Here is a 20,344-nt window from a genome sequence, read left to right as displayed (position 1 = left end):
CTCAAGCTCTTCACTCTTGACAAATTTCACAAAAGAAGATTAAAGAAATTACTCTCTCTCTCTCTCTCTCTCTCTCTCTCTCTCTCTCTCTCTTCACCTTCCAACTTTTGTTTGTGACGGGTCTTGTTCTCTCTTACCACCAGTACAACGGTAAGACCTTTGATGGTGCTTAGGCATGTCAACAATATCTACATAATCCCTACATTGAGAGAGAGAGAGAGAGAGAGAGAGAGAGAGAGAGAGAGAGAGAGAGAGAGAGAGACCTGTTTATTTCAAGCAACCGACTATCATGAATATCAGCATGTATCCTACTGCCTTGGAACAAATCCTTCTTCTTAGCACAGTTTTAAATGAGCTCACAAGAGAAAGATCTCTTATCTTCATCTCCATCTTTGCTTGTGTAGCGGATATTATTGTTGCTCTCTCTCTCTCTCTCTCTCTTCCACTGGGCATTGTGAGCAAGAACGTGGATACCTTTCTTTCCCTCTCAATGTTGCAAGCATCAGTTGCCGCAAGTTCAACGCTGAAAAGGGACTTCGTAGTGTCCAGCTGGCTATCGGAAATATATATTTTAAAACTTCCTCTTGGAAAGCGAAGGTGGTTGCATCTTCCGGGAATGGGGGAACCCTATGCTTGCCACCCCTACCTTCATTCCATGGAAGGCAACGCACATAGTGCTGCTTGAGTAGAGAGTCTCACACACTGGAGAGAGAGAGAGAGAGAGAGAGAGAGAGAGAGAGAGAGAGAGAGAGAGAGAGAGAGAGAGAGAGAGAGATAGTTCTATTATCGTCCTGGGAGGTCAAATATGACCTATGGGACCAAATGAACATGTCACGTGGTGTGAGTGGAGTTCATAAGTGACTCTCGATGCTCAAAAATGGCTGAAATGAGCGTCGCAATAGAGAGTCCACATCGTGGCTGGGAGAGGAAGGTATGTAGGGAGAGATCATGGCTGAATATATGGGGAAAAGAGGACCTAATGTGGTCAAAAGCTGAGCACTCAAGTAGTGTGTGGTACTCACTCTCTCGCACTTGACGAGGGCATAAGGTGCAAAGTCGATGACACTCCTCGTCAGTGCCCCAACGTCCCGTCTCGCAGCGTAGAGAATGGGCGCTAAGACGAATGGAGGCAATGGTGCGGATCGCACTCAACGGGATGGGCTCAAGGATGTAGGAATGAGTTCGGTTACCTCGTTCCGAGAAGAAGAGAGATTTGTAGTTTGGGGCAACGTGTGTGGTGTAATGGTTGAAGCGAGAACCTCCGGATTTCTCCCAAGCCGTGATACATTGGCATTGTAAGAAGGCCTCATTAACTTGGGAGTCGATCGACGCATCCTTGACCAAGTGACATGCATCCCATCTTCCAAACCATTTCTTGATATCAAGCATCCACCCCGAACTTAGTATTTTGCTCTTGCATGTCTTTTGAACCATTTGACTTGCTTCATATGCGATTCTAGGAAGTCGATGCAAAGGGCTATGTTGTGTCTTACGCATGTACTCCACAACCCTTTGCATGCCCAAGACCTCAATGGGAAGCAATCCGGACTCAAGTAGTAAGAGCATGTAGGGTGTTTGTGTCTTGACTTGGAGAAAGTTGGTGAGAAAACGCTTTTGGACATTCTCAAACTCTTTCCAAGTAGACTTCCCGATGCTTCCACCCCACACCTCCACTCCATAAAGAAGCACCGGTGTCACCAATGTGTCAAAGAGGTACTTTTTGAGAGCCCAACACTTGATCTCTCCTGCATTGCACATGTTCTCAAATGCATAATAGGCCCTCTTTCTGGCTTCCAAGCGACGCATTGCACAATCCTTATATTTATGATTGGATGGAACCTCAAGGCCAAGGTACTTGAAGTGATCTACCACTCCAAGTTTCTCATTGTTATATACAATGCATGGATTTTCATCATTGAGGGTCTTTACAAGCATAACCTTGGTTTTGGATCCATTCACGATCAGCCCGCTATGTAGGCAAAAGCATTCCAAGACACTCATAAGCTTTTGTGCATCTTCTAAGGTATGTGCCAAGAGCACTACATCATCGGCATAAAGCAAAAGCATGATCACCGCATTTCCAATCTTAACCTCTTCTATGCCTTCTTGCTGCATAAAGTCAAGAACCATGCATTCCAATTCATCAATGAGTAGCCCAAAGAGGGTTGGGGGGAAAGTGGGCATCCTTGTTTGACACCAATAGTGCTTGCAAAAAATTATGAAATTCCATCTCCCATACGTAATCGACATATCACTTTTTGGTAGATGCGAAAGACTGCATGCATAAATTCTCTCGGCACTTGAAGGCTTTGCATACGTCTCCAAAGATTTCCTCGCGGTACCATGTCAAAAGCTTTCTTGAAATCCACAAAGCAACAATACAACTTTTTTCCTTTCAATCGAGACGCTTCCATAAGAACTCGAAGAGTGACAAGGTGATCAATAGTGCTATGATGCTTTCGAAAATCTGCTTGGCCAAGTGCACGTTTGCCATTCTTTTCAGCCCATTCACTTATCTTCATCTCCATGATACATCCAAATAACTTTGCCATTAAAGAACCAACCATTATAGTGCGATAGTTGTTCACATTGTTTACATCTCCTCCTTTGTGCAAAGGTTTGATCCAATTTGCACTCCAATCATGAGGCATGCCATACTGAAGTGCAAGGTTAAACATATCGCATATCCAATATCGTGTTTTCTTGCTTGTCCATTTAATCATTTCAGCCTTGATACCTTGAAGGTCACCTGCCTTACGAGTAGCAAGTTTCTCAAGCGCGCGGCATACATCTTCAATGGTAAAGAAGGGAGACATAAACGGAAGGGAGCTACGACACTCCATATAATCAACATTGGGTTGCTCATAGAGATTCTTACAATGCATGTACATATCCTCAAGAGTCAAGTCACCAAAGCTCTCAACGCGCTTGCCTTTTAGATTTTGCCAAAACTTGCCACATGCATGTGCTTTCTCTTGTGCTAAAAGAAGTTGTTTTTTGACTTCCCACCTTCTCCTCTTCTTTTGAACAAGTGCTTTGTATGTGTGTGAACATTCCAAGTAAACTTCCTTGTCTTTGATTGCATCCAATCTTAGCAAGTGTTTTCGGGCTTGACTACATTCCATGTCAAACCATTTCTTCTTGGTGCTACCCTTCTTAGACCTTTTGCAAGACATGTGTTTCACCGAAAAGCATTCCTTCGCACAAGAGAAAATTACTTCTTTGAAAACTTTCCACTTGCATTCTAATGTTGGGCTCTCTTGATGCTCTATCATGCTTAACATTTGGTCCACCATATCAGCATATATAAGTGCTCGTTTGAATTCTAGACGTAGGTACAAATGATACACATCATGATTGGAGGCTACATGCTCGGGCCGTTTACCACACTTGAGGTCAATACATAACATCCTATGATCTGATTCCGGATTCCATTCACCAAGTGTAAAGCTTTGTATGCATTCTAGAGTGGCTTCCGAGAACAACATATAGTCAATCACGCTAGCACCGTTGTGCTTTCTACATGTAAAGTCATTGGTGCCTTGCCATAGAGATACACCATTTGCAATGAGCATTCCGGTACTATTGCACATATGTAGAAGTGACTTTCCATAGTGATCCACTTCTTTTGCATCATTAGAACTTCGATTATACATGTATGAGTCATCCATTCTTCTTGAGACATGCGGCATGTCTACTTGTTGTGTGTCGTGTTGTAGCATATTTGTGCGAGCATTCATGTCTCCAAAAACAATGACTTCACCTTGATCCTTGTAATGAGCAATGTCTTCCTCTAGTTCAACAAAGGGCTGATCTCTATCCATATTCAAGCAAGCATAAAAGTTGGAGTCATAGTGAGGAATGTAGCAACCGGCCACAAACATGACTTGACCATTTGGTGGGCTGATTTTCAGCCATAAGTAGCGTTTATACTTATCTTCTTTGACAATGAAACCATCTTTCAAACCCTTTTTGGTCATACATGCTACGCCTCCTTGGCCTCTTCGTTGCTTTGCATTTTTGGCCCACATCAAAGAATGCACATCGTATTTGTCAAATCCAAGAATTCGTTGCGCATCATGCTCCCATGTTTCGACAAGAAGTATCACATCGGAGTCATTGGTAAGCTCATCAATGCCAAATCCCGCATTCCATGGATACCCGTTACAATTCCAAAAGCTTATTCGCAAGCGTGAGTTGGTCTCATAGATCATGTGTCCCTATTTGTTGGGTGGACTTGCATCCTCCTTAAGTGGCTTTTCTTCTTGAGGTGATACCTTAACCTTCTTGCTTCTTTCCTCATATGCTTTGCGACGTACATTTTGTTGCATAATAGTGCGATCCTCATATACATTACAACCTGTTCCTTTGAGGTAGATCCAACCATTGTCAAGGATGATCTTTCTCTTTACCTCATCAGCCATGGTACATACAATAGGTCTTTCTCCCGAGCGAGGGACTCCTTGTTTTCCAACTCGATGTGCACCATAAGCCATGATTCCTGACATGCCAAAGTGTGTAGCAAAAAACTCTTCAATAGCAACTGCAAGAGATTGGGGTGTTTCCATGCTTTCCTCCTTGATTCCACGAATGACGATGTTCTTTGAGCGTTTTTGTCATTCGTGCAATTCTTGAGTGTCCACATTCTCTACATTCTCTGCTTGGACAACGGCTTGCGTGATAGGAGATGTAGAAACCACATTATCCTTACATATATCAGCCCATGATTTGGATGCATTTCTCATCTCACATACATCATGTCGTATTGTATCTATTGTTTCCTCTTTCAATACATGATCACTCTCAACTTTGCTCAAACGCTCTTTCAATACATTCATGTCAACAAGAGAGCGTTTACATTCTTGAAATTCATTCTCAAGAAGCATCAAGCGTGTTGTTTGCATTTCAAGAACCTTCTTGAGGTGCTCATTCTCCACAACGAGAACTCTTAAAGTACCATTCTCCATTGCAAGTGCGCGCAACTCTTCACCTTGTTTGTTGACGGTTTCTTGTAACGAGATCAAGTAAGCCATGATCATTGCTTCCGTTGTTGTAGATGATGTGGTTGGATTAGCATCCAAATTTCTTGGAGATTTTGCATCATTCTCCATGGCGAGTGTGGCTTTTCCACCCTTGCGATTTTTGTCTGACATTGCCTTCAAGTTGGCAACAAAAACGCAAAGTTTTGACAGTTTTTTTCAGTTCTGAGATGCTGTTACAGCAAAGCCTTCCATTACACAAAAAAATTCTGTCTTTACATCAATGCGTATAGGGCTTCGTGCTCTTCGATTGAGGCTATAGATCACCTAAATCGGAGTTCGGATGAGCAAGTTATGGTCAAAAGAGTGAACTGCAGTCTACTAGGTCAAAAAAAGGCTGAGAGGGAGAGAGAGAGAGAGAGAGAGAGAGAGAGAGAGAGAGAGAGAGAGAGAGAGAGAGAGAGAGAGAGAGAGAGAGAGAGAGAGAGAGAGAGAGAGAGAGAGCGAACTGGAGAGCGAAACAATCTAGAGAGCGAGTGAGACTGTTGTTAGGTAATGCCTTGAATTTTGATGTTGATGGCCACCACAGAGATAATATAGATGGACAATCAAATCCGTGACCAAAGGTGCAATCAGAGCATGGAAACAATAGAGGGTTGGCTTGCTGAGGCAAGGGGGGAGAAGGAGTTGGGAGCAAGCAAGACGATCACCACTAAATCGGCTACCATGGCATCAAATGGTCACTATAGTGGCAACTCTCTCTCTCTCTCTCTCTCTCTCTCTCTCTCTCTCTCTCTCTCTCTCTCTCTCGGTGAGAGGCAACTGCTGCCATCATTCTTTTACAGAAACTCTTCATTCGTTTCCCATCACAGAAGCTAGGAGCTCGCTATGGGCTGGTGGGGAAGGTTGCTATAGACGATAGGCATCGGGAATGCTTCTGGAGGTGGAACACCTTCAAGATTGGGCCAATGCAGCAAATGGGGCCCACATTTGCCCCCTGCAACGCTACGCAGCTGGCATTTTTTATGAATGTTGACTACGTCTTTGGTGATGTCAAATTTGTGGGTATCTGCCATTTTGTCAGCATGCAAACAAAGGGGGTTCCATCTCTACGGAATGGGGGCAACCCTATGCTTGCCACCCCTACCTTCATTCCATAGAAGGCAACACACATAGTGGTCCTCGAGTTGCGACATCGTTACAGACACAATGCCATAGCGTGAGCAAAGTGCCACGCCATGGCTAGTGGTAGGGGGAGCTCTCCATCATGACTTCTTTTACGACAACACTTCATTGGGAAGGCTTCTTGAGGTGGAACACGTTCGAGATTGGGCCAATGCGGAAAAGAGGCCCCCACTACTTCTCCCAACGCTACGGATGCGGGAGTTTCGATGAATTTCAATAGTCATAGTTGCGGCCAAAGGTGGAGTCAGAGCATGGAGCAATAGAGGGTTGCCTTGCTGAGGCAAAGGGGGGAGAAAGAGTTGGGAGCAGGTAGGACGATCACACTAAATCGGCTTCCATGGCGTTGAACGATTGCTACAGTGGAAACTCTCTCTCTCTCTCTCTCTCTCTCTCTCTCTCTCTATGAGAGGCAACTGCTTCCACTTCCATGATGGCTCAGGTTGTTGAGCTCTCATATCTCTCTCTCTCTCTCTCTCTCTCTCTCTCTCTCTCTCTCTCTCTCTCTCCATTTGTGGAGGCGAGAAGCAGCTTGTTGCCACTCCCGCCAATGTTTGGGAAAAATGTCTCAGCTTAAAATCGCGCCACTTTCAATTTCAATAATGCCGGATTAGGGCAAGGGGAAAAGGGAAAATTCCGTCCCAAAATAGACTAAAATTGTGTAAAATCCCAAAAAAATAACCTGGCTTTTTAAAATTTAATGCTGACAAGCTAAGGAAAGGAATTTTCTATGTTTGGAAAAATAAATTTTCACAAATCTCTCTCGCCTAGTGTTTGCAGCCTGTAGACAATTATCTCTCTCTCTCTCTCTCTTTGTTTCTCTCTCTCTCTCTCTCTCTCTCACACACACACACACACACACACACACACACACACACACACACACACACACACACACACACACACACATATGACATACCGCGCTCTTGCCTTCATGAGCCTCTTGATGAGCCCCACATATGCCGCCGCACGGCAGGGAGGAAGGACCGGAAAGCACCATAAAAAATCGCATGGATGTCAAAGGCATGGAGGGAAGTCCTCAGTAGACCTCGTGTAGGGCCACACATGATCAAGATTTGTGTGGCCTTCGAGGTGAGCGGGGAGTAAAGGCATAATGTAGTAGACATAAGGTGATTTATGTTTGAATGTGTGATGCGCCTCTTTGAGAGAGTACCTTGGTCCTTCACATAGATGGGGAGGAAAACAACTCAGTGTGGACTCACAAGTCAGAGAACACACGCTCTCACAGATTCAGAGGTGCAACCTGGCGTAGCAGCATCAATATGGACTCTGAAGCGATAGCATGAGAGCGGAGATCAGCTTGAGCCTTGCATTCTTGCAAAAGTTCTCTCTCTCTCTCTCTCTCTCTCTCTCTCTCTCTCTCTCTCGTGCGCAAGAGAAATTAATTAGGCTGCAATACGAATACCCCTCCCCAAAAAAAATCAATACTCTGATTTGATCTCAACGGCCGGGCCTCTCTCTCGCCTCTCTTCTCACACACACTTCAATACTCCAGTGGCATTGCGGCACCTCTCTCTCTCAAAGTTGTCTGTGTCACCGACGATACAAGGTACACCAATCGTAGGTAGCAGTTTCAGCCACATGTCTGGGGGGTGGACCGAAATCCCTCTCCCCTTTGTTATATAGATGCTTTTGTAATATATTGTAAATCAAATAGCTGATTGTTGTCACGCTTTTTGGCTTTCTAAAAGAAACCCTTAGTGTTGTGTTGGGTTAGGGAGACTTTCATTGTTTTCGGTGCACGATGGACCTTTCATTTGACATCCGTATATGTCTTTACTTTTCTTGCATTCTATTGTTTTAGAATGCTAAAGTGAAGCTTCACCTTCCATAATTTTAGTAAATTTTACACACACACACACATGTTTTTTTTTTTGCATTCTATTATTTTCGAATGCTAAAGTGAAGCTTCACCTTGCATAATTCTAATAATTCTATACACACACACATAGCTTGATTCTAGTGAGTGTTAACGTTTGAGAAAGTCTCTTTTATTAAGCATCGAGTTTCCTCTCCACAAAGAAGAAAACCGAAAATACTAGCAAACTTTTTGAGATTTGCTGATTTTTTGGACAACTTTCTCACATATTTTATCGATTTTCTTCCATGTACCATGGTTTGCAGCTAGATAATCTCGATTTTCAATTGGCTTAAGACTAAGCTTAGGCAATCCTTTTCGAAACATTGATACCAGTTTAATTGAACCTAACAATTTTATCACTTTCTTATTGTTTTTGAAAGCCATCGTGACCTTTTCACTTGTTTTTCAAAAAAAGGATCTTTTATTGTGATACCACATGTTTTCAAATATATCACTATCTATTCTTTCCTCTCACAAAGAAGTCTTTATTATCAACCTCTTCTCAATAGCCTTATGTAGGCCATAGTGAATTTTCACCTTGTTTATACAACAAAGATGCAAAACGATTTGAAACTAAGAATAAACAAACTTTTTTTATTCTTTCAATGTGAAAAGATATCTAATTGAAGAATCTCAAAGCGCAGAATTGCTTGTCACCCTTGAGGCTAACTACACCTCTTTGGGCTGCAATTGCTCTACCCCCACCCAAATAACAACTTACCTCTCACCTTGTGTGTGAATATGAAGAGAGGGGATAAAAAATCTTCAAATAACAAATTACCCCCCTCCGTGTGGGGGCACCTTAGCACCCAAAGGGTGAAGGTCATTCTACATTCTTTGGAAGACAAGTGTCCCTATGGGTCTCAAAAGTCTTGTGAATAGAAAGATAAACTTCAAAGATAAAAATATTAGACAATATATTCATACGAGTTTGACCCTATGCATTAGGAAGTGAATGGGGTATAGGAGGGCCTCCGTATTTGGCAGGTTAAGGGAATGCTTAAAGCTTAAGCCAAGCTTCACGAAGCCTAAAAGAGAGGGCAAAAAGGCCTATGTTCAGATTTTAAAAAAGCCAGTTTATTTGAATTTGAAAATAGTTTATTTAGTAAGCCAAAAGAGAGGGGGGTAAATGAATTTTCAAATGTCCTTTTTCCACCCCTCTTCTCTCTCTAACATATAAAACACTCTATCTCACTTAGAACTCATTAAAGGAGGCACTTTTTAGCCTCCCTACTAGAAAAGCAGATTTTTCACATTCTCTCACTCCATCCTCTCTCTAATACATAAGCCAACTCTCTCTCTTTCTTCCCCCCTTTCCTCTTCCAATCATTAAGGAACATTCTTGGCTGCCTCTTTTTGAAAAAGTGCAGATCCTCCAAGGTTGCAGATCTGTCCTCTCTCCCACTCTCTCTTCCTTTATTGTCTTTCTATCCCCCACTTCCTCCCTCTCTCTCTCTCTCTCTCTCTCTTTCTCTCTCATGCTTCTCCCACTCCAACTCCAGCTGAGTGCAATGAAAAACTCCATTACCTCTGTGTGCTGCAATATTTCTCTCTCTACAATCATAATCAACAATTCGAATTCAAAGGAGATTGAGCTACACTCCCTCTCTTTCTTCCCTCCACAATATAATTCTTTTCTCCTAACTTTGAGTACTCTCCACTTCTTTCCTCCATAGCCACCTTCACCTGCTTGTAACAGTCACCATTACACACTCTCACTTTTTGGCTTGATTAACTAACACAAATGTCATTCAATCCCCTACCACTGCAAGACATTACTAAAAAATCAAAACGATATTCATTAAACATTGATTTAGAGCAGGAGTATGCTACTAGGCGACTTGGCACATCTAATCCCAATGCTGGAGACCAGCTCGGAACCATGGATGCAAGGCAATCAACTTATGGGTTGATGGCCGTATTTACCCTGGCGATCCAATGACCAATGCATCACCGCTTTTCTGTAATGTCACTGAGCTACTGCATTTTATTAGAGATGGGAGAGATGGGCTGTTTGGCTATTGCTCGAGATTACGACTTTTTTCAATGAAAGGGAAGCAAGAAAACATCTATGTATTGCCTATTCATCATTGCTAGAGAAGTACGTGAAAGACATTCAACAAGTGAGAAAGGAAGCCAATGAGAAGACGATGCAACTAAATGACGAGATGTGAAAGCTTTTTCAAAAGACAGAGCATAAAAAAATGGAGCAAGAGCGTCATCTAGACAATTATGTTCATCTACAACACACTGCACATAATATGCGCCGGCGAATCGATCATCCCACACACATTCCATTGGGCTATCACATTCGCAAGCGCAAGAGACGTGTGATGTCTATGCTATCTTCAAGCGATGGAGCTCGAAAGAAACGTATCTGTCAAACTCGGTAGGGATACAAATGCAAGCTTCTAATTTCATACATTTTTTGTAGGTTGCTGTAATATTATTTCAATATGTAGGAACTTGGCTCGGATGATGATGGGGATCGATTCCAATGCTGAAACAATCAAACATACTCTGCTGCAGTATATCATCAAACCAAAGGATCTGGTGGAGCTATTGGATGATCCATCCAATGCTAGCATTGTTAAAGTTGCTCCAGAACTATTTCAGTGAGCTTAAAAGAGCATTGTTTCACCTCAGGAGATGATGGAGGTGTGCGCTGCCACAGGAATAAGTTTCAAGGCCTACAAAGCTTTGTATCGACTTGTCACACTAGGTCGTAGAGCAAAAGGTTTGTTTATGTTGTTGCAAATGCCTTACGGTGTTAGCGTGGCGAAAAGGTGCACCAATAATGATGTTGCAAGCTTGTTGAGTGGATTTCAATATGTGGAGGATACCCTGCCATTAGAAGAGAACAAATCCTTTCGTTACAACGAGTTCAATAATGTCTATGTTGACTTGTTGAAGCTCCCGGAGTCAATGATGAGATTTTATGGGTTGGCACAGGAAGAGTGCGATGGCAAAGCTATATTTGTGATGAAGATTGATGAGTGCCAGATTGTCAAGGTCAACGGATTGAAAGGATAAGCGTTACGCTTATGAACAGAGCCTTGGTGGGCGTTGATGTTGAGCTAAATGTCAGTGAGAAGGGAAACACATGTTTAGGTGTTCAATCCGAGAAGAATATCTGGTGACTAGCAGCTTTTCATCTCCCACATGAGACACATGAGTCTCTCAAATGGTATTTTAATCACACCCCAATCGTTGACGTCATTCGGCAACAAAAAGAAGGAAAACGATTGCAGGTTTCAGGTCTGGGTACGTTCCAAGTGGAGTGGCATTTGGAAGGAGACTTGAAACCTCTCAAGTGTATTTCAAGATGCAAGCAAGGTGCAATGACCCTCTTTCCATGCACTTATTGCTGCCACAGTAAAGTCTCATTAGGAACTGAGGGCAAGGGTAAGGGTGGCAAAGCTGCAGTCAACTCTGCAAAAGGTAAGGGTAAGGGTAAGGGTGGCAAAGCTGCAGTCAATTCTCTGAAAGGTGTGACCACTACACAAACAATGGGCAAAGCACTCCAACAATGGTTTCAAGGTATCCTCAGTTGTAACCAGAGTGTACCCCCTAATCAAGACATGGACGATCCAAATTGGGATACTATTCTACCGATTCCTCTGATAAATGTGCATGTGTGCACTCTTCATGCGCGTCTACAAATTCTTGACAAGTTGCTTATGCTCCATATTAATTATGTTTGGAATATGGAGCCTGCAGAAAGAAGGTAAGAGTGTATCGGAGAACTTGAATCTTTTCTATCAAGCGTTGGCTTACATGGGGGTGCAATAGAGCTATCAAAGGATAGGAAGGCATCTGGAAGTGCACAGGAATGTCCTAATAAAATATGTATGGGTGGTACTAAAGCTAGGCATATGCTTTCAGACTATTCTAACTCCCAAAGTCCCAATGAATTTCAATTGTGGGAAAAGGTGTGTGACATTACCACCTACAAAGGTAATGAAGCAGCCCTAGGAATTAAGCATGCTCGTCTGTAGATGATATTTTGTGTTTGCTTGAAAAGGCAAATCTAACTTCTGCTGAGATATCCACTTTAAAGTTTGTAATCAATAGTTTCACAACGCAAATGGTGGATGCCTGGGGGAGACACACATAACACATTACATGGTGGTTTAAACACTGAGTCTTTGTCTTTGCAGTAAAAAAAAATCAGTGCTTGAACTAAAGGTTTATATTTTTGCAACATATTCTTTTTGCTCATAGATCATTTTTTCTCAACACATTCGGCTCATTGGGCATTTGGAGTAGCCAAGGGATGGAGCGCTCACACTGTCAAGCAAAAGCAGTGTATTTTAAAAATACAAGGCATGGAGGTGGGAAGAAAAAGAGCAATGCCCTGCACGAAATGTTCAAATGGTTCTACAGAGTTTTAGCGGGAAGAGAAAGGAAGAAGACTAGAGTGCAAAGAAGCTTGAAATGCAGAATAGAGAAAGTGGTTAGCGCGAGGCGATCGCAATCATATCATGCTTCTAGTGCAAAAGATCGATTTCCATGACGGATGGTGATAAGGCAACGAAATGGCAGGAGTTGGATGGAAAACCAATAAATTTCTGACACTAACCATTCCCATATTAAGCATACATTGTAATGCCACGTGATTTGTTGACGCCCCAATCAGTGGTTGCATGTAACAAATTTCGACAATTTTGGATTTTTAATGGTATTATTGAGTATTTAAGTTTTTTTTGAAAAAACTAGTACTTTATAATTCAAACTCACAACTTGAAGTTCATTTCTTGTTTGCACATTCTAGAAGATCCACTCGAGCACAAACGCACACGCACTCACATCTTGCACCACATGGACGATTCACACGAGCAAACTGGCACTACGCACAACAATATCACCAAAACCACTCACACCGTAGAAAATCCACATCCAAAACTCAATGCAAAATCTACGGCTTCAAATCCACATCCCCAACCACAAGTGGATAACCCAGTGCCCCAACCCGTTCCAAACATCGAAGAGCCTCCCCAACCATCAAATCCAGATGATCTAAGCAACATGAAATACATATTTGAAGATCTCGGCAATATAACCCATGCCACTTGCACACCTCTTCTAGATCCCCCACCGATTTCATCTCTTCACAGAGCAACACAAGAAACTAGAGAAACAGAAGAGGAATATTGAGGTCCGCTTAAAAATCCACCGCAATCGCCTCTGCCACAATCACTGGTGCTCAGGCCACCCCACATACTACGCCACAAAAGTTTCCACCGCGAATCAAAGAAAGAGTAATCAAGGTAATACCAGGTGACCTGGTATCTAAAGCAAAAGAGGCCAAGAGGAGAAAAAGACAAAGGGAGAGGAAAAAGAAAGAGGCAGCTGAGAAGGAAGCCCTTAGAGTACAAGAAGTGACACCAGAAGAACAACAAACCCAAGAGGAGAGGAGGAAAAAATACAAAGATTATCCTCCTCAATGGGCTAGGCAGGCGGTTCCTCCACCACCACCAACAACACAAAAAAAGCGCAGATGGAAGCCACGCACAGTGGCTCTACGTGAGATCCAAAAATATAAAAAGAGCATTAAGCCAATCATACCCAAAGCGGCCTTCTCTCGGGTGCTGAGAGAGATAATCAATGAATATAGTGACTCTGTTACAAGAATACAATGCGCAACTTTACTAGCCCTACAGGATGCCGCCAAAGACATTTTGGTGCAGTTTTTTCAAGATGGCGTCTCCTGTATAGCGCATGCAAAGCGTGTAGCATTAAAAAATACGGATTTAGCCTTAGCAATAAATTTAAGAAATGAAGGATGCCTTCATAAGTATTTTATCCATGTACTCTCTCTTCATGAAATTTGTAATCATTTTCTATAATATCAAGTGGCGAATTTATACCATTCCGTACAATTGTTCAATTTTAATTTGTACGTTGTTTTTTATAAGTATTTGAATTGTTGGATATGCTAAATTTGAGTTCAACACCATGGCTCCATTTTGGCCCATCGAGGACATACGTGCAGAGAACCTCGAACATGCAGTCATGAGCGGCCGAGGGGAGAATCTCAGTGATAATTTTGCAAAACGGGGCAACGGGGGGGGGGGGGGTGTACGGGGTCAAGAAGGGCATGAGACGCATCGGCAGCGCCGGGCGGGGCACAAAAAGCCCCTATGTGCCGTGGCGCACAGGGAGAAATTTTGTCAGTGATAGAATTGCAACCTGCACATCGTGGCGCACAGGGGCCTTTTTGTCCCCCGTCCAACCCCGCTCGGTGCCGCGGATGCGTCACATGCCCTTCTGGACCCCGTACCCCTTTGCGTCACCCCGTTTTGCAAAAGTATAACCGAGACGCTCCCCTCGGCTGCCCGGTGGCTATATGTTAGAGGTTTCGTGCACATGGTGCCTCGGCGGATTCAGATATTACATTATGGTCGATTGGTTTTTCTACGATTTACATCTTTGGGTATTGGGTGAATGGATGACTTGACATTAAGGGATTTTACAATTTTCTATGGGTTTGTCAACCCTTGACCTAGGCTCAAGGCGCAGTGGGAGAGGACCCAACCTAGGTGTTTTCCTGTAAATGCATACAATGCTACCTCTCAATCCACCAATATACATTTGTGAGCGTTTAAGGTGACTCGAGAATCTTCAGCAAGTATTCCACTTGATGCTTTACACTTTAACAGCTCTACACAACCATTCTTGGAGAACTCTATGTGAGCAACCATAAGAATCGATGGCCCCAGATGGCTTAGGTAGTGTCAAAGAGAGCTATCCCTACCCATGGAGACGTTGCACGAACATCCAGTATGCATTGCAAACTTATCAACATGATAAGCCGTCTGCAAAGCATTTTAAATTGATATTAACACTTGTAGTAAGGAATACTAGAAATTCTACTAGGTTAAGATTTATTTACCTTAGTTTCTTCATCCCTCTCTTCAAGATTTTTCTTTGTAAGATTGATGCTAGATTGATCATCTCTACCAATCGCAATCAGTGGTTTGTGTGGATGAAATGCGCTATCCAGTACGCTGTCGTAGAGAGGCACATGATTTTATTTCGACTAGTGTACTTGATACTGTTTGCACCAACTGTTGTTCATTTTCACTGGGAGGAGAGAGAAGCTTGCTAGGAGATCTTGGTCTTCAAAATCAATTTGAAAATTGACTTTCTCTTCCTTTCCAATAGGATCCTTCATGCCTGCATAGATAGAAAGCACTACAAGCGACTCATCTTCTCTGAGTCCTAACATTTTGGCAATGTCGTCAAGGAACAGAAATTGATGATCATCCACCACAATTGGATGGAAAGTTAGAATTTGGAGGTCCGAGACCTCTTCCAACACCTCATCTCCCACTATCATTAGATCTTCCTCCTTAGTGGTGCTGGGATCTTACAAGAGTAGAGTGCCATAGATGCTTCAACCTGCTCATCTATCTCTTCGATAACTTCATTTGATTCCTCTACAATGTCATAGGTGGTCTTTGGTTGACCTTTTCCTTTGAATTTCCCTTGTCCATGCCCTCAAGCACCAGTAATTCCAGAACCATGTCCCATGCACTGCATGCCCAAATCCATGAGATCATCCTCATCCTCTATCTTGAAGTCCTGTTCCGTGAGGCCTTTAATAAACCTTAACAAGAGAAACCGGAAGTTTTTTTAATCCGCATAGAGATGCTTCAAGGAATCCACTGGCAACCATGCTGTGTCGGATCCCTCAAAGATTATGGCATATTCCTCCATGTGCTGTGTCAAGAAAGCTTCTGAATGCCTCTGCATGAAGGTTGGCAGTGGCCTGCATGTTGATTGTCCCCTTGAACACACTAAGTAGTTCATGTGCTCGATCTGCAAGTCCTACCTTTTCTAATTGTGTGGGAAGTGCATCAGTAGACGTTGCCATGGGTTCGTTCGCGAAGAATATGCGAATAGAGCTTAGAGCTAGAGTTTTGTGAATGTGAGAAATGAAGTTTAAAAACTAGAAAGTCACTTATATACCCAAAGTCAATTTTTAAAAAGCACTTAAATTAATGTCAAAATAACTTAAAACTCTAATTTTAAACAAAATCACGCAACAAAGCATTGAAAGACACCAACATTGAAAACATTTGTGCTCCACAACAAATAAATTGCACGTTTCAATTGAAAACTTGAACAAGCTGAGAATAAACAAGTATGCGTAGAAACGAGATTCAAAACACTGTATGTATTAATGTGGATAGAATCCATGTCAGTTACAAGATTTTACAAAAATACATCGCGTAAACAGAACGTTCTCACACAGAAAGCTCTTCTCTTTCCTAGAGCGAACAATATTTTCATTGATTACAAAGAGATATTGCTTGGGCAAGGTGTATCTGAGATTAAGATACTCACGAAGGTGACTAAGATGCCAGTCATTGTTCATTGTAATGTGGTTCACTGCATCATCATGGCCATGTATTTGCAGGTCAACTGATTCTCTAGCAGCAACCTCAGAGTCTATTGCCTCCCATTCTCCCACCATTAGCTTCCATCTTCTATAGGGAAATACCATCGACAAGATTTGCTTTGCAATATGGTATCTGAACACCACCTTGTCAGCAAATATAGAGCACTTGATTCTATCTCCCTGGTGGTTGACCACCTTAGTTTCCCATCCAGCTCTGCAAGAAACCCGTTGATAGCACTTCCCCCTTTGCAAGTCCACATTGTTGGTGTCCTGTGGACACTCTGAAGAAATATAAACACAAGCACATGAAGAGACATCAACCATGTTACCGTGGCTTTATGGGAACCATAGGTGCACTTCATTGTTGCTTGCACATCCACCTCAATTCTCCTTTTGGTTGCTGTAATCAAGTCACTGTCTGGCTTAGGCCATTCCAAACTCTCCAAGGTTGACGAGTGAACCAGAGATAGATTACCATATCCATTTCGCCTAGGTGTGACATAAGTATGATCTAAAAAAACATGTCACGTGAGGCAAGCTCAGAGGATTGATGACCAGCATAGAGAAACTTGCCAAGCTTAGTGTGGATGGCCTGAAAAGTTCTTGTGAAGGACTCTATTGGCTGCCACTCTACAAAATCGGATGGAAAAACATCTATAAACAGGAAAAAAAAGCAATGGAAATCTTACAGTCATCAAAAGCAACACATAAGCAAGAAATACTAAATAGATAACCAAAACACTTGCAAGAGGAGTAAAAATTACAATCTCGATGGAGCCACTGCTGTCTCTAGCTTCAGTTGTGAAGCAACATACACGTGTTGCACCTTCGCAAGCCTCTTGCTGTCTTGTGTTTGCTTGAACTCCATGATTCTTCCCTTCCAACAGTGTGCTCAAGAATCCATATTTCTCCTTGAGACCTTGTGTGCACCTCTTGAGCTGGGCTGCATTGTCACCCACATCATTCATTTTAACTCCATCATCACCCAATATCCATTGTCGCCTTTGTACATTGCTGCATGAAATGGAGTCAATGACACTTCTAGGTTGTCTAGTACCTAATTAAGCCATGGTAAATAGTGGCACAACCTGCACACAAACACTTATCACTAGACATTGCACATCCATGTTCTGAGTTGTATAAAGAGCAAGAATCTTGATGGTACACAAAGGTGAAGGATGCCACTTACTACTATACTGCTCCACCTGCTTGTTGGCTTAATGTGGAAGATAATGTTGCAAAGCTTGAGAGGGAAGTAGATCCTCTCTAGAGAGCTTAATGGAGGAGAAAGAAACCTGTTGATGAAAGAAAGAGGGATGATGTAGCAGAAGGATATGTTGTAGACTTCAGCTTTAGCTAGAGGTGTTTAGTGAAGCCCATGGAGTAATGGTGAACTTCATCTTGAGGAGAATGAGCCCTCAGGAAAGCAGTAAGCTTGAGGAGGGAAAGGAGGTTCAAACTTCTACTATAGAGCTTTTGGGAGGGAAAACTAAAAGGAAGGAAAGAGAAACAAGGTGACGTGAAGAAAAGTGACAGTAGAGAGAGAGGGAGGGAATGATCATCACGTTTTTGGAGGGACCCCCTTTTAGGAGAGAGGGGGGGAGAAACTGGTAGCCAGTAGAGAGAGAAAGCATTGGTTTTTACTCAAGTATTTAGAGAAAAGTTCAATTTTTTAATTTATAAGAGATTTTCTCTTTGTATTTTATAAAAGAGTACAAGTTTGACCACTTACTTTTAGGCCCTACCATACCCACCATTTCAGTCCACATGGCATCCACCCATTTGCCCCTTCCATAATCTCCTTTTTAATTGCATGTCAAATAAAGAGGCCCCCTTAGACCCCATTCCCTTCCTAATGATGTGAAGAGTCCTAGTGTTCGAGAAAGGTGTGCCTGAGTTTATGCCTGAGCCAATTGAAAATCAAGATTAGCCAGTTGCAAAGGGTGGTAAAGGGAAAAAAAACTCTGATAGAATATACTAGGAAATAGTTAAAACATCTTGAAAATTTGATAATCTTTACTAGTATTTCAAGTTTGCATCTATATAAGCAAGAAACTCGCCGCTTGGACAAAAACACTTTCTCGAACACTGTGTGAGGTACAATTAATGGTCCTCTCATTTAAGGATTTCAAACTAAATCACTTCACTAAATTGGTTTATTATTTTCTATGCTTATTAAATCTATCGTTTGTTATAATACGAAAGCATTAAAATATATTTTAATTTTTTAAGTATATTTTTATTTTACTTCCTTTTATTTTGTTTTATTTCACACTAATGAGGTGCAATGTGCACCATTTATCTATAATATTATAAAAGGGGGAGGGATTCCGAGACCCTCCCCCAAACACATGTTGACCCCTCTTCACTTTGCCAAGACTCCGATTGTGTGTCCTCCAAGCACTTAGCATGCTCAGAGAGAGAGAGAGAGAGAGAGAGAGAGAGAGAGAGAGAGAGAGAGAGAGAGAGAGAGAGAGAGAGAGAGAGAGAGAGAGAGAGAGAGAGAGAGAGAGAGAGAGAGAGAGAGAGAGAGAGAGAGAGAGGCGGCCGAAGACACAAGATTTCTGTATTCAATAGAGCAGAGGATGGAGGAAGGAAGACGGATGGGGTTAGCGAGCAAGATGAAGTGTAGTAGCAGTGGTAGCAAAGCCTACGATGGCACACGGCCAACGTAGGGGTAGCTATATGCACAAGATCCACCATCTACGCCGCCCCTTCAACCCAAAAAATATGCATAGCATCTTGTCAACCCTGCATTCCCTACCTTGCTTATCCCAAGGATGACCCATAGGACAAATATACCGACGCATCTTACCCATAGGCTAACTATGCTGACCCATTTTACCCACAAGCTAAATACGTATTGCCATTGTCCCTCCTCCCTCAATCCACCTACATACATGTGCAAAATCATGCCAATCACTAGCTCCCACTGGCTACACCTACCCGTCACAACACCCACCTGGTCCAGATTTTCATGTGATGCAAGTTAATGCACAAGCTCCACTAGGGTTTCCTTATCAGCAGCCCCACTCTACAGACAATTTGCAATTACTCACCTACATACAGGTGCAACATCACACCAATCACTGGATCCCATAGGCTACACCTACCTGTCACAATGTCCACCTCGTGTAGAGTTTCATGAGACTCAAGTCAATGTGCAGGCTCCACTAGGGTCTCCTTATCACCAGCCTCCGCCGGACGCACAATTTGCAAATTACTCACCCTCCAGCATCATCAGGGATCTCTTGGCCAAGAAGCTTCAATGTATCATATAGAGCAATGTCCTTCAGTGCTTCTTTGATCTTGCAAACTTTTAGAGTGTTATCTTATTGGATTGTGGTGATGATAAACACCAAAAGTCAAAAGGATGAACAAAGCATGAATTTGAAGAAACTCTCTTAATTAAATAAAATAAAGAAAGGTTGATACAGCTAGAGATCATCTTTACAAAATTGACTCTTATAGTCAAAATAGAAACTCCGCATAATCTACTCCAAATTTGATGCCATATCCAAATTTTGATCCAAGCGTGGTTGATGTGCATGAGCAAGACTTGCTTTAGCTTTTAGAGCATGCCTTTTTGGAATCTTAATTTTAGAAAATGGTCCTTCTTTGCTGGGTCTCCATGACCAAACAATTGCATTCACCGTTTCCCACACTTGTGGGTCCTTGCAGTTGATAGCCCAAAAACCCTTCCAACAATTAGTGTAATCTTGAGTATCCTTCATCCCACTCTTTCTTACAGAGGTGCCCAATATTGAATCAAATATCTTTTGTATTTTGGTGATGTAGGCTCGTTATCAATGTCTGATAAAGCCATTGCAAGCCAAACTGGATAGATTTCCATGTCACTTGGAGCTAGCATAACAAAGTCACCTTGGTGCACAT

Source organism: Adiantum capillus-veneris, chromosome 16 (assembly GCF_014529385.1).
Source record: "Adiantum capillus-veneris isolate H3 chromosome 16, ASM1452938v2, whole genome shotgun sequence".
Taxonomy (NCBI): Eukaryota; Viridiplantae; Streptophyta; class Polypodiopsida; order Polypodiales; family Pteridaceae; genus Adiantum; species Adiantum capillus-veneris.
The sequence above is the reverse complement of the archived record's forward strand: the minus strand, read 5'-3'. Positions refer to the sequence as shown.